Below are 14,551 nucleotides of genomic sequence, written 5' to 3' on the forward strand. Positions count from 1 at the left end.
GGGAAATTAAATTTTTAAATAAATCTTGCCGAGAAAGCCCCCCAAAACCAGACAAATCTTGATAAGAGGATAGTTCTTCCTTTGTGTAACTCATGCTTATTTAACCGACAGCCTTGCAATGCAACTTCAAATATAACAAGATATTTCTTCCTTTGCGTAACCCACAGTTGTTTAACTGATGGTCTTGCCATGTAACTTGAGATGTTTAAACTACCTTAGCAACCCAAGATGTCACCCAACCCTTCAATCACAATGCACCAAATCTGCCTTTGTACTTCCCGGCTTGCTCTCCCTATAAATGGCCCCAAACCCCACCAGGTGGGGCTCTGACTCTTTGGGAGAGGTCCCTGTCAAGCCCACTGGTGTAATAAACTGCCTCCTAAACATTATGGGTGCTGTTTCTTCCTGTGTTTCATCTGTTTTCTGTAACAGTAGAAGTAACCAAATGTCTGTCAGTGAATAAAAGGATGAACTTGTGTTATGTACATACAATGGAATATTATTCACTTTTTAACAAGATGGACATATGCAGTAACATAGATGAACTTTGAGGAGATTATACTAAGTGAAATAAGCCTACCCAAAATTACAAACACTGAATGATTCTGCTTTTATGACATATCTGATGTAGTCAAAGTAAGAAAGAGAAAGTAGATAGTGACTACCAGCTTCTAGAGGGATGGAGGAATGGTAAGTTCCTGTTTAATGCATATAGAGTTTCAGTTTTGCAAGATCAAAATAATCCAGATTTGTTGTTCAATATCATGAATTTGCTTAACACTGCTGAACCACAAATTTAAAGGAAAGACATAGTAGGCTAGAAGTAAATGTTTTCTCAAGTCATTTTTAACATTCTTGTCTTAAAAATGCATGTAGCCTATGTTCCCTCATGTACATGGTAATTTTAAAAAATCTTCCCTAAAATCTCAGACTCTCAGTTGCATAGCAGGAGTTGGGTGGGGGAGTCCTCTCTGGGTGGCACATTTTCTGGGCAACATCATTGGGCAAAAGGAAAATTAGACAATTTTAATGCCTGGTTCTTTTGAACTATATGTTAAGCTAAGGTTTCCTACATACTTCTGAATGCAGCAGCAACTACTGCGAAACTGCTTACACATGAATCATACTGAGTGGTTTCCATAGCGTCTCCACCCGTGCATTGAAGGACAGCCCAAGCAACACAAACTCTAGCTATGCCACTGGCAACCTTGTTCAGATTGTATGGTTTAGTCTGGGGATTTAGTTCAGCGGCACAGCGCCTGCCTGGCAAGCGCAAGGTCGTCAGTTCAATTCCTGGGACTGGAAAAAAAAACAAAACAACAACAACAAAAAAGATTGTATGGTTTAGTACAGACAGTATAACTGGGCTGTGTTCTACTGATCTGTGTTGTCAAAAGAAAAAATTACGACAAATAAAAGATCTTAATTGGCTTTATTTTTTATTCTAAAATCATGCAACTCTTCATTCTGTGTCTCGGTGTGCTACACTGAACGGAGAACAGAGAAGGAATGATGGAAAGAGATATGAAAAACAAAGCCTTGCATTTTATACATGAACTCTAAGCAATAGGATCATGTGAGGGTGGGTGGTGAGGTAGATTTTTCGTTTCCCTAACTCCTTCTAGTATTGATTCAATAAAAGACAATTCTTTTTTTTGTTTTGTTTTTGGTTTTTCTCCGGTACCGGGAACCGAACTTACGACCTTGCGCTTGCCAGGCAGGCGCTTTGCCGCTGAGCTAAATCCCCAGCCCGCAATAAAAGACAATTCTTAAAAATATAAATCATTCAGTCATGGAATAAAGAGTGGATTCAATTCTCTTGACTAAATTTTGATAAAACGACTTTGAAAAATATTTTGTAGTATAAATAAAAGTGAAGGTCCACACATCTATGACACTGTATACCCACGAGTCACACAGCTCTGACACCACCAGGGATGTGTGGTCCACAGATGTCTAGTCATGCTTGTTTGTAGAGAAACAATGACACGTTCAAGAACACCTATAGAATCTATGTTTATAATAAAAAAGTGAAAATGGCCCCGAAGTTTATTGTGACAAAAGAAATCAACCAGGAGATACTCTTGCTATGAAACACTACTCCACAGTGAACAAAGCACAATGAAAAGCAACCACAGAATAATCATAAAAGTATAATCTCGAACAAAGTAATCAAGACATAATAGGATATACAATTTCATTTATATGTAATTCAAAATGGTATAAGATTAGAATGGACATGTAAAAGGGATTTCTGGTGCTTTGATATATATTATTTTCCTGGCTTGTGATTATGTAAGAGCTCATTTTACAATATTATTTGTTTGTGTGAGATGTCTGTTATATAGCAAAGTGGAAATACTGAAACTATATTTGGAATACATGAATCTACACTTCAGGGAGGAAGTCCTACCTGGGGCACAAATTAGGGTGACTTTGGTATATAGACATGATATAAAACCATTAATATAGATAAGATCTAAAACAGTGTTTATTTAGGGAAGGAGAAAGCTAACAAAGTGAAGTGGTTTGTTGTGGGCTGATCCCCTTAAAGTTCATATTTTAATCTTAATCCTGAATGGCTATTTGTAAGGAAATAAAGTCAATGCACATATAATAAGATAAAGCTTTATTTCAGCTGACTGGTACCCTTACAAAAGGAGGAATTTGGACACATTCATGGGAGGAAAACCATGAGAGGATAAAAGTAGAAATTGGGGTAATGTAGCACAATTCAGGGAACACCAAAAATGCCACTAAACCACCCAAATTTAGGAAAGAGGCATGGAAACATAACAGAGATCCTTTTTCATAACGCCGGTAGGAACTATATCTGCCTCCAAATCCAAGGAACAATTTTTAGAAGAAAAGTCTGGAAAAACATGCATAAATTGTTCAGGAACTGAGAACTTAGGACAGAAAATATATCATAAGATATATTTGTGAACTGGCTGGAGACACACATTTATTTGAGTAGTTTTAAGAGAAAATAAGAGAGGACTTTAAAATAGCTGGCATTGTCAATTCTCCTGATGATTTTACAGGGGAGGAAAACACATTGCCGTAACTGTAGACTGAGTTGGAAGTGATTTAATACGGAAGAAATAAAGAGGTCTGTGTAGGATGAGAATGATCCAGTAGGAAAGGTAAATTGATTTTCCAGAGAGTTAAAGGGAAGTTACTAGATACCAGCCACTGAAAATTTGAAAAAAAATATTATTTACAAAAATTGGAGAAACCTCCTCAAATCCCCATATAATTTAGTCTTCTGAGAAGATGAGATACCAGAAAGTGGACATTCAAAACCTGTAGGAGTATAGATACAGTGGAACTCAGTAGAAATTTTCATTTTTAAAATTTTTAATTATTTTTATTGAATAAGATCTCAGCTTTCAGAAATGAAGGACATGGTGCCATTTTCCCAAAAGAGTAGAGAGGGGACTGAAATCAAATGAAGAGGATAAACACTGCAGAGAAATGTAATATGAAAGTTCAGGAACATCAAAGCCCTTTTTCATTGGTGCCCGTAAATGCAATGTGAGGGCATTTAGTAAAAGTGTTAGTTTCCTAATTGGCTGCTTTATTCAACTGGCCTCCATGAGAGCCCAGTGGAGAGCTTAAGAGGCCGCAGCACCAGGCACTGGGATCTTGAGGTAGCTGTGGAGCAATGTGAACAGCTGGGAAGCCAGATCAGAATACATTTCCAGAAAACTCCACTTTGCCAACAATAGTACTGGCAGAATTTCTTTAATAAGTGTCTTCCTAGAAAGGATGCTAAATAAATCTTAATTTTTCTTTTAATGATGACAGATTTATACTGAAGAAATCACTACATAATAATGCACATCTGTTTAAGTAACAATTAAAATGTTTGAAAGATATTCTCACTCCACATTATAATAGTAACAAAAACAGTAAATAATAACTCAACCACACATTACTGCTGACAATATGATTTATGCATATATTCTTTCATTGAATACTTAGACTTCCTCTGTGAGGTATCTCCATTTTACATATGAGAAGATTAAGTTTCAGCAAGATTATGGTGACTGACTTTCAATAATTGTGATACATCTCTTAATCCTGCGTTTTTATGGAATGAGCTAATTAAAGATTGGGTAACAAGTAAAAATCACAACTGCTAGGCTAAAGCTCACCTCTTCCTCCTTGGCTAAAATTGGTTTGTGTTGACTTTTCAATTCCAGCTGATTGTATTAAAAGAGTCACAGTTCACTTGGAGATCTGGATATTTTAGTAGATAGAGTTTAATATAGGGAACTGGATTATTGCAACCCTTGGGAAATCTGAGAGAATAAAATGAGAGGATCACTGCTTGAGTAGATCTGAAAATACAAACTGTCAATCCTGCTGTCTGGTGACCTGCAGAAAGAGACGTGAAGAAGCTACCCAGGCTGCTGCTGAAGTTCAGCTATTGTCTGGTTATTCACGTATCGGCCACTACTGCAAGAGAAAAATGACCTCTGCTCTCTGTCTATGGAAATGCCTATTATTATTATTGGAATTTAAACTAGAATTCTCCTGAGAAGAACCTGGAAACTGCAGTTTTTAGTGTTCCTGATGCCTGTGGTGCAGGGACAGTTTAGTAAAATGGGAATATGGGTAAGTATCAAAAAAAGTGTGATTCAGTTCTCCCTCATGGGTTCCTGGCCTCTAACAAGGTGCTGTTTACATATAAACTCAAAATAAGAATGGAAGTGATAGGAAACCTCCCTCTGCAATGCTCCATGTGTTCTCTTCCATTCTTCCATTGAAACCCATTCCCCAGTGTGATCGTTTGGGGACACGAGGGCCTTGCTGAGGGTCTTGGGAGGTGATTAGGTCATAAGGGTGAGGTCCTTATGAATGGAATCAGCAAAGAGGTCTGAGGAAGGTTGTTTGTCCCTTCCACCATGTGAGGGTATGAAAAGAAAGTGCTGCATATGAACAGTGAATCAGACCCCAGCCAGACTCTGAATCTATTGGTACCTTAATCAAGCCCTTCGGTCTCCAGAACTTTGAGAAGTAAATGTTATCTTTAAGCCTCATAATTTATGATATTTTTTTATTTTAAAGAGAAAAGCACAAAAATAAAATAACAAAAATAATGTAGTTTCGTGAATTGACACAAGGCAGCCTATAAAATATTAGGTTTTCTGTTAAGTTCTTCCTACCTGAGAATAAAGATCTCACACCAATGAAGATGTGTATATATCTACATCTCAAAGAAGAGATACACCCCTCATGAGTCATGGTACCTATCTCTCTATAGTGATTGTTAAACTTCTATCTCATTCAAAACTTGTCACTGAATACTATAATGTGAAGAAAAATGATCTCTAAATAAACCTATTACATATGTGCCTCATACATAGTAATATGGGAAGAAAAGAAGAATAAAACGTATTTGTTAATATATTCAAACACAGTGGTAAGCCAGGAGTTAATTCTTGCAGTGCAAATAGTTCTTTGAGGAAGAGGGCATTGTTTCCTTCCAAACAAAAGGTGACTTCATATTACATCCTGATTGATGATAGGCATTTGAGCATCTTTTCATCTTTGCTTCACAAGTTCCAACTGGCTGAGCGTCTTGTGCTGAAGTGTTTTGCCTGCAGAATTTTTGCTTTCCCTAATAGCATCTGGTAAGATTTTGTAGCTTTGATATTCTCAAGAAATGATTGGACACAATATGCCCAAATAGGATATATGTTAGTTGTGGAATCCTAAGGGATCCCATGAGAACCTCAGCTTTCTTACTGGTCTACAGTGTAAAGTATGGCAAATTGTCTTTCATTTAGAGAGGGACCTTCTGACAGCTTTAGATGACTGAAAGTATCATAAAGGTCCCCTGTTGCTGAATTCTGAGTTTTTGTGAGAATGAGCATGTTTATGATATGCAAAGTAAGGGTTTTGCTATATCCTTTTTATCTGATCAAATTAACATGATACACTTTGACATGGTAGACCAGGTACCCATCTTGCTTATCAATATCACCATATTTTATTTTTATGTTACTTCTCTTAGTATAACACACACAGAATCCATACTTATATAGGTTTTCCAATCTTTTTGATGTATATTGGCAATGTTAATTAACAATACATTTGATTTATATGTTCTCTATTTCTAAAGTAAGCTTGAATGAAACATTTTTCATAATTGAACAGGAAATTATGTCTTTTAAGAGAGTGTAAGAGGGGCTGGGGGTTTAGCTCAGCAGCAAAAAGCGCCTGCCTGGCAAGCGCAAGGTCGTGAGTTTGGTTCCCGGTACCGGAGAAAAACCAAAAACCAAAAAAAAAAAAAAAAAGAGAGAGTGTAAGATATTTTGTGGGGGTAAGTTTTGAGGCAAATCAGCAACACTGTATCACTGGGTCATCCAGCAAGAGGAGGCAGGGTGGCATGTGCCTGTACTTCCAGTTGTCTGGGAGGCTGAGACAGGAGGATTGAAAGTTTGAGCCCAGCTTGGACAATTTAGTAACTTAGCAAGAACTTGTGTACAAATAAAAATTTTAAAAACTGATTTTTAAACAAAGGCCCTATGTTTAGTACACAGAACCACCAAGAGAAAGAGGAAAGAAAGAAGGAGAAAAGAGAAAGGGACAGAAGGAGAGGAGAGGAGAGGGGAGGAGAGGCAAGGAGAGGAGAGGAGAGGACAGGAGAGGGGAGGAGAGGAGAGGGGAAGGGAGACATGTATAAAGTCTGTGAACATCAGCTAACTATAGATTTTGATCTAAGTAGCATTTGTTTTCTTTTTAATGTTGACCTTGAGATTACAGGAAAATAGAGGTTGAGAACAGTGATACAAGTATTTCTGCTTTTGTGTTGCTTTGTTCATTTGCCTTTCTTTGAGCCAAAATGTCTTGAATTTGTAGTTTTTTGTGTAAGCTATGTTCAGAAGTCGATATTGCATAGTGCTTATGGGGATTATTTCCACTAATCTATATTCATTGGTTGTGGTCTCCCAATGACATGTCTTTAAGGGACATTTCTTTGCAGTTGACTATAGGCAAGCCCTGGTCTACAAGTATTCATCTCAGCAATGGTGTTGTACTGGTTTAAAATAAAACTGGGTCAGATAACCAATTTCAGCTTCCCACATCAGAGTCATTTATGTTACAAAATTCTGCGTTATTCAAAGGTTTGGTTAGAACAATCAGAAATAGCTCTTGGTAACTCAAAGGGAACAGATTTAATACTACAGAGGATAAGACACTTTACATCTGAAGTGCTGGTGGAATATTGGCAAGGGAGAGGCTCTGTTGGATTTTGCACAAATAAGAAATACAAGCATTCTGAGCAATCCCTGTTGGAGTAGCAAAGCCCCAGAACTGAAGATTTACAGGACTTGATGAGAGAGCTCGCACATGTTGATATCTCTAAAGGAAGTAACATGTTCCTTTTCTACTTTGCTCTGAAGTCTCAAGCCATTACTTTCAGTATTGAAAACTAACACTCAATCACATGGGTAAGGAATTACGGAAAACACAGCTCTAGATTTCCAGAATCTGTTGCACAAGTGGTTAGTTTAGGTGGCTGAGAATGCTAAGGCACATATTAAATTGATATAAACAGTGTGAAAGCAAACTTTGTTTCAATATTTTGCACGTACTCTCTATTTGTTATTTCTGACAACTACTTAGTGACTTTGACGTGACGATCTTGTCAGGGAGTCATCCTGAAGTATTTTATTTTGACCTATTTTTCTCCTTCCCACGCAGTGGTTCAAATGTGTTCATCATCATCTCTCTTCTGATTTACTACAATAGTTTCCTAATTGTTCTCCCTACTTCAAAGACCATTTGCCCTCAATCTATTCTCACTGAAATCAGAAAAATATTTTAAACCAAGAATCTGGTTTATGTTTATGTCACTTTGTTGCTCAAAATATTGTTTCTCCCCAATATTTTTATGCTAAAGTGAACAGTTCATTATTTACCCCTTGCTACCTCTCTGAGTCTGATTGCTGTCACAGTTTAGAGATAAGGTTCTTCATACATCATAAGTTGCCATTCATAGCTTCATGCAAATTCAGGTTTCTTGGTCAGTTTTCCATTTTTCTCTAACAAACTAAGAATTTACTCATCATCAATTAGTTTTTTGTGTTTGATCAATCCTTTACCTACATACTGAAACTCTCACCTAAAAAAAGATCAGACCATCCCCAGTACCCGCTAATTTCTCATGCGGAGATTATTTTTCTTTCATTCCTACTCCATTTGCTATGTTGTCATGGATTAAATCTGCAGTTTGCTAATTTGGATTGCCACTTCCTGATCATTGTTGTGCAGGTCATGTAGAACCAGCCATTTTTGAAAATTTGCCTCATTTATCATCCTTTGATACGGGTATCTCCTGGCGCCCTTTGCCATGTGACTCACAGGCTTTCCTTCCATTTCCAATGCTGACAGCCTCCATAATGACTTCAAAGACTCACATGTGGGTAGCTCCCTGGATATTTTATTCTCAGAGGCACTTGACCCTCTGGATTCCAGTTCTCTCAACTTTCAAACATCCCCATTGCTACAATCTTGATTTTCCATCCCTTATAATTTTATTACCTTTAATAAAATATGCTCCAAAACTCCAATCTCCAATCGCTGGGTCCATGCATTTCAGATTTCACTGCATTTCTTTCACTATACATTATTTTATCTTTATTCCATCTTTGGATATTCAATCCCCCTTTCACTTTTCCCTCATTCTCATGGTTTTAATTTATTTGTTATGAGTTCCAGCCTTAGTGGTGAATCATATCGAGCATTTTATTTCCAGGCTCCTTGCTTGATTTAGTTAGTTAGATTATTTTCTCTTGCTAATTTGTGTGATTTTTGGCCCAGGCACCATAAAAAATACCTTTATAATTTGTTCCTTCAAGCCTACTCTCACCAGGATCCTGGGGATTGCTGGAGGAAATCATACTTCCCTAAAGGCTAATGTATCTATACATTGCTTTGCTCATACTCACTGAACATTCAGTTTCCTAGTTATCATTTCACTTGTCCCTGTTCACTTTGTTTTCATCTCTCATAACACCTAGAGATGGTTTTCACAACCCCAAAGTATTATATCTCCATGATGGAAGGCAGCTATGCTAACCACTATACCACCAATGCTATATCTCCGTGATGAATCCATAGCAAACTACTTCTTTCCTCTGTTCTGTATATGCTTTTTGACTGAACTTTTCTCATGATTTTGGTTTCTACTGTATGTTGACAACTTTCAATTACATATCTGAGTATCAGGCTTATATGTTTAGTTGTGTATGATTGCTCTGCATATACTTCAGATGATGATGCCCGTAGATGAATTTATTATTTGGCCTTTCTCAGATGTGTAATTTTTCTTGTGTTTCCATATTTATGAATAGCACAGTTATCCACATAATGGCCAAGCTCAAAATAGTCCATATTCTTCTTGACTTTGAAATTTCCTTTCCTATTCATTTTACTTTCTTATTTCTTGATGGTGTTTCCCTCTCCAATATTAGGGATACATCCTTATTCAAGGTCTTGTCTTTTAATTTGAACTTCTAAAACAGTCTTCTTCTTCTTGTTTAAGGTTGTATTATTTTCTAGTTACCAAAATTGAACTTCTCAGATGTCAATCTCATAATGTAATTTCCCTGCTTCAAAATTTTAGTGACTCCCAGACTTATAGAACAAAGTCTGTATTTCCTGGCATGAAATACCAAGAAGTGGTCCTTCTGTACTTCCCCAGTCTCATCTCTTACCAACAGCTCTTATTCTCTCACTCTTGTCAGGGGTGACCGTGAGGTTGTATTTTTTCATATGTCTGGAGCAACCTAAATGTTCCAATAGTACACTGTGCTTCTGTCTGAGACTGCACAATTTATTAAGACCATCTATTTTCTTACATGTCTTCCCAATCAGAATATAAACTCCTGAAGAAAAATCAATTTTTCTGAGCACTTAGTACTATGTGTAGTGGAGAATTATATTCTAATAAGTTTATTATATGAATGAGTTTAATAAAATAAAATGATTATCCTCAAGATACACAACTTAGCCTTGTAAACAATAGCTTTTCCTTTGGTTTAGTAACTGGTTGAATTCTGTATTGAAATGCTTCCATTACGTTAATATTAGTTGGTAGAAGACCATGTTTTATATATATATTATATATATATATATATATTATGTAGCCATATAGTTTGTGTTGTAGTCAGTGGTTTGCAAGGGAATAAATTTGAAACAGGACACATACATTTAGAGAAGTATCTTTTAATATTCACCCAAAAAGTCAAATGCAGAGAAGTATAAGAGATACGTCACTATAGAGACTAAAGAATCCAGCTGAGGGCCAGGATCCCATGACAATGTCCCATATGAGTTCAGCCTAAGACCTAGAGCCCAGAACATTGTCTTATGCAAGTCTACATCAAGGATATGCACCAGAGAGACCCAAAGGATAGTGATGGAAGATAGAAAGTCTGCCCCCATTGGGTGAAGGATCTGTGCCAGAAGGCTGAGAGATCTGCACTGGAGCCATGAAGTGATGCTCAAGGCAAAGACCAGAGCTCCCCAGGAAGAGAACAGCAGATGTTGAGGGTGACAGCAGCTACAACAAGGACCCGAACTTCTCCTCTGAAGAGTTGACATCAGGATTACCGGTTGAAGCAAGCCTCTCCGGGAAAATCAACAATGAGCATTGTGTATTTCCCCTCCTGTTCCCCTTTTATGCCATTGGCAACAATCCTCAGGTGGATCTCCCTTACTCAAGACCACGCGGACTTAGTTCTGCTGTGCATTCCCAATTAAACTGACCATTAGTTAACCCACCACAGTAAGTTACAGTATAATAAAAGCTGAATTTTAATTAACATAAATGCATTTCAAAGTTCTGGAAAGGCTATGGGGAAAAAGAAACACTTCTACACTGCAAGGGGGAATGTAAAGTAGTAACAACTTTGGAAATCAGTAGGGAATTCCCTCAAAAATGGAAATCAGAAATTATATTTGATCCCACTGTTTTCTTTCTAAGAATTGTCCCAAAAGAGATAAAGACGTCATGTTGTGATACATGCATACCCGTGTTTATAGCAGCACAATTCGTAATAGCTAAATCTCAGAAGCAGCCTATATGTCCATCACCGGATGAATGAATAAAGTAGATGAGGTGTTTACACACAAGGAAGTACCACTCTGCCATAAAGAAAGACAAACTGGAATCATTTGTAAGAAAATGGATGCATCTTGAGACCATAATGTTAAGTGAAATGAATTATACACATGCTTAAATATAGCATGGCTTCTTTCTTATCAGAAACCCAAAGTGTGGATAAAAAAGGGAAAAAAAGATGATTGGATGTAGGGAGGAAGCTCCTTCTCAAAGTGGAAAGGGGACTAATGAGAAAGGGGGATGGAGGGGAGGGAAAGAGAATGTAAAATACAAATTAAAAATGGGGTACGTACATGTACCAACTCCACACAAGGAATGTCAACATTACGTACTGCAAACATGCTGTAATAAAAATATCATAAAAACAGCACGTTCCATGTGTTAACTTGTAACATATGTAATTTAGCATTTTCAGTATAGATGAATTAATACAAATGAGCTGTTCATGGAGCTGGAGCTGCACCTGATCCTGTGCTCAATCAAGTTACAGTATTTAATTAAATGGCAGTGGGATTTTAGAAGAAAACAGAAATCCACTGGTTATAGAATATTATCTAGTTATAGTAAGGTTAAAGTTGATCATACATAAAAATCCACTTGAAGTTCTTGATATTTAGATGAAAAATATAAAGCATTTCCTTTGCATGGTAATTTATAGATGAACAGGGTTCGTGATCTATTTCCTGTCAATTGCTGTAAGTCTATATCTTAGATGATTTATGAAAATTTCAGATGCTGACTGCTCAACATTTCTTTTTCACTATAGCATCCAATTACCTTTATTGATTTAATTTGTAGTATTTGAGAATCTAGCCCCTTGTTTCTCTAACATAATAAATAGCACGTTCCTATTTGCTCTTTAGGAGTTTATAGATTTAATTTTCAACAATTAACACTGCACTGTGGTATGTTTGTTTTTCAATGTTTAATACTGAACTAGGCTATGTTAGTTTTATGTCATAAGTCAAGTGTATGTGAGCCTATTTATTGATAAAATTTCATATTTTACTAAGATTTTTAGAGAAAAATTGTCCTAAGAAGGGAAAGAGGTTTAAGAACACTGCAAGAACCAGTTCTTCCGTTTCCCAAGAACTGGCGATGAGTTTAATCTTGGAAACTAAATGAACTCACTGAAAGCGTGCCATCTATCACACCTAAACAAAGTCCTGGGTCTCCCAGTTTAACCTATTCCCATTTTAATAACACAATGGAGCGATGTTTTCTCTCATAGTGCACACACCAGATTTGTTATTGATTTTTTTCTGCTGATCCTGCAGGCACTGTTCCCACTTTGTGTACTCTGTTTTGCCAGTCTTCTGCAAACTGCATTGGTAATGCATTCAGGACAGAGACTGGGTCTTTCTGCTGTTCATCGCTCTCTTTTGGGCTGCTAACATACTTTTGTGCTCTACATATTCAGCAGTTGTTATGCTAAATACAAATGAGCAGAAACACTACTTTTCTTACTTGCCTCAATATTAATATCCTATGATTCAAATAGCATTTCCATTCCACTTGCTCCTGCTTATGCAGTTAGCTTTTAACAGGAGGCTTTCCAATGTGTTGACCTGATGCACCTAGATGAATTTAGCAGTTCTCATTTTATTCAGTCTCTTTTGTATCAAATAGCCAAGAAAACTTTAAATAACATGTAAACCCAGACGTATTTCATTCATAAGAAATTTTCCCATATCAACTGGACCATGTTGTCTCATTCACAATTGAAAGATTTAATAAAATAATAGAAAACTAACAAGTTTAATTTTCTGTCTTTAAGCAACAACAACTAGTAAGCCAGGTTTTTGTTCTATTTAGTTGATTTCCTCCTTTCTAATGACAGACTGGGAAGTAGGTAGCTCTAAAATCTTCAGAAGTTTTGGTCAATTTTCAACAATGAAGTTACGTTTATGTCAAAGTTCTGCACAATTCTGACCATTGGTTCCTCAAATCTGTGTGGTATTATAAAATTCACTGTGAATAATATTTTGTGTTTCCTTCCTCATAAAAATAGACAAGACCTAGTACTAAAAGAAAACACAATAGTTGGACCAGGAGTATTGAAAATCGCACATCTAGCACAGATCCATCTCTGGAACAACATGTTATCAGCAAGAAGGTCAAGATTTATAATCACACCTTGAAGAAAAAAAATCAATCAGTAGAGGAGGGTGAGAGCACTGTGGAAAGTATTTCTTGCATGTTTTTGTTTCTTTCTGTTAGATTCCTTAGACTGGATGATGGAAAAAGCACTACACAATTGCATTCCCTCCTTGCATGATCATTATTGATTCATTTCTCACAGCGGAAACCTTAAATGTTGTTTGGGAAAAAGTGCTGAAGCGCTTCCCCCATCATCTCACCTCTTGCTGTCAATTCCTCCTCTTAGACAGGCAGCGTCACAATTGTCTTGAACAGACAGGATGTGGTAAAAGTGACCTGAACATCATATGGTGAGTTTTCTCTGGTCTTTATATTATTAGATACTGCTACCACTGTCACTGTGAAAATGGTAAAGTATAGTGCCTAGCCAGCAAGCTCTCCAAACCCCAAGCTGTGCCATTTAAGGAGAGGTCACTCTCGGTCTAGTTTGAATATGTTTTGCACAACGGACAGTGTAGACAAATGATAAAACTATTGTCACCTTTAATAGCTTTTAGTGTCAAGTAGTTATGTGGAAATGTGCTTTCCCAGTGTATTCCCTGCTCCCTTGTATTTATTTTGCTGTCAATCACTCTTTTTCATTTTCTTTGTGTTCGTTCTCTGAGAAGGACTGTCACATGCATTATGCCCATTAAATCTTACTGCTGGCAAATTTCAGGTAAGAGCAATATTGTTCATAAGCCAAGAAAGTGGAAGCACAAAAGACTACATTTCTTGAAAAATTCCTCTTTTTCTTAGTCATATTTCATACTTCAGAACATCTTTCATTTTTAAGTTAACTCTCTAAGTTAACACTTTAGCTAAAGAAAAACCAATTTTTTTCTGAAAATTTATTGTAAACAGAAAAAAACTTAGGATACATATGATTTATAATGCTACATGTATCAAAACATTGAAAAATAGAAAGCTTTTAATTTTACATATGTTTTCATCCATTTATACAGTAAATATTTATGCTACATCTACCAAGACCTATTGCTGTGCTAAATGTTAGGGATATGGGGATCTTAGCTGACTTTATAGAGCTTCTTTTTAGTCAAAGAAACATGTGCATTACTAATAATCACACATAAATATTTCAAAATTATTGAACAAGATTTGGAAAGGAACATACACAGGCTTATTCAAGTAGAAAGAATCTACTTTCCTTTTTTCCTGTAAAATGAATCTACTTTACTCTGAGGGCTCATGATGATTTCCTGAGGAAATAAAACTCAATTCATTGTTTTAAGTTAAAATGGGTTGAGG

The sequence above is a fragment of the Chinchilla lanigera genome, unplaced genomic scaffold, assembly GCF_000276665.1.
Source record: "Chinchilla lanigera isolate Chin_1 unplaced genomic scaffold, ChiLan1.0 scaffold00001, whole genome shotgun sequence".
Taxonomy (NCBI): Eukaryota; Metazoa; Chordata; class Mammalia; order Rodentia; family Chinchillidae; genus Chinchilla; species Chinchilla lanigera.